Below are 1,638 nucleotides of genomic sequence, written 5' to 3' on the forward strand. Positions count from 1 at the left end.
GTGTTGGCAGATGTCCGGCACTTGCTGCGGAAGATGACGTGATGAACTGGTTATCTATGTAACATGACACAAGTAGTAGAACATTATAGACCTTTCACCCCGTTTTTTTCCAAAAACGCCGTGAAATGAAGTCTATAAAAATCTGGCTATTTCGTACAGAGAGAGACGCTGCTGAAGGCGGGTTTCTGGGCAAGGGCCCCTTCTATACCATGTGCCAAGAGGCCATACTCCCAGCACCTCGACTACCTCCGGGCCTTCCGCGGGCCTCCGGCTGCCAAGATTGCGGAACTGTCAAGGGATTGTAAAGCCCCTCAGCATACCGGGGAAATCGCCGTCCGATTTTGCGAACTTGACTCGGTAGCGCGAGCCGCGTCGCCGCCAGGGCCGTCGCATCACGAAGTACAGTCGCTGTTACAAAGTTGATCCCCCAGGGGGGCAAGATAATTTAGCCATTCATTTCTTTCTTGCATATGAAATCCGCCCCATAACCCCCGCCTTACCCCCGTACGGGGGTTAGAGAACGAGGGGGCGATATTCTCGGGATACCGGGTAGGGCAGTTGACCTGCGACCTCAACGACACGGTCCATCAAGCGACCGATCATCTGTCTGGCAGCGAAGGAACGGAAATAAAGCCTGAAAACACTGAGGGAACTTCACTGAGCTGCGTGCCTGATCTCTCTCACACTACCTTTCAGGTTTCGTGTCATTTGTGTCAGGAGATGGCCAAGTATTGACAAAGGTCAAGCAAAGCGCATCGGAACCGAGAGTTTTCTGCCACACACTCAAGGCCAAGTTCAGGATTTCAGCTCGCGCAGTATTGACTACGTCTCGTACCCTCATGTTTACTATCATAGCCTGGCAAATTAGGTGGGAAAAAAAAAAAGATACATGCTAAGTTGGCCGCGTCGTGGGGTGATTTCCAGGCAGCCTCGAAATACTCGTCCAACTTTATTCCCCTCGGCGGCATCATTTTGTTGACTTTGGACGAAGATTCTAACATCGGCGGGAGAAGCTGCGTGTAAATCTGCATTTGCTACAGATGAAATCACATGCACATCGCATCGAGGATTCGTTCTGTTACATAAAAGGGACAGTGTGGCTGGTTAGCAGCCACGAACGAAATTGTAGTGTCTGGATTAGAATTGATGTCATGGACTAATATAGGCGGGGGAAAATTGCGAATGTCAGACGAGATATTAGAAGCGATGACGTCGAAGCCAATCATACGCTGAGTGGGAACGCCAATGCTAAAAATCCTTCTGGCAAGAATATGGAGTGAAGGATGCCACCTGGAGCTAGGAACATGTTCGAGGTAGTTACCTTGGAATCGTCGCATATCGTCACTAAGACGAATCTTTCTCAGGTGGCGCCAAGCAAGCCGGGTGTCAGGATACAATTTTTTTGAGTGACGGAGAAATTCCCAATCAACAGGTATACTGCTGAGGCCAATCTGTGACCTGAGGTGATTATTGCGAGACACGCAGTCGCCGAATGTGAAGTCGGTGTGTTCACATGAAATCCAATTTGGCCTTCGATGAACTACGTCAACAACAATGCCGTCAATCGCTAAGACGCGGTAATGCTCACCAACAGCCATCTCCTCGACGAGAAAAGCTTCGCATGAAGAAGGACATAGC

The sequence above is a fragment of the Aureococcus anophagefferens genome, assembly GCF_000186865.1.
Source record: "Aureococcus anophagefferens unplaced genomic scaffold AURANscaffold_46, whole genome shotgun sequence".
NCBI classification, from domain to species: Eukaryota; class Pelagophyceae; order Pelagomonadales; family Pelagomonadaceae; genus Aureococcus; species Aureococcus anophagefferens.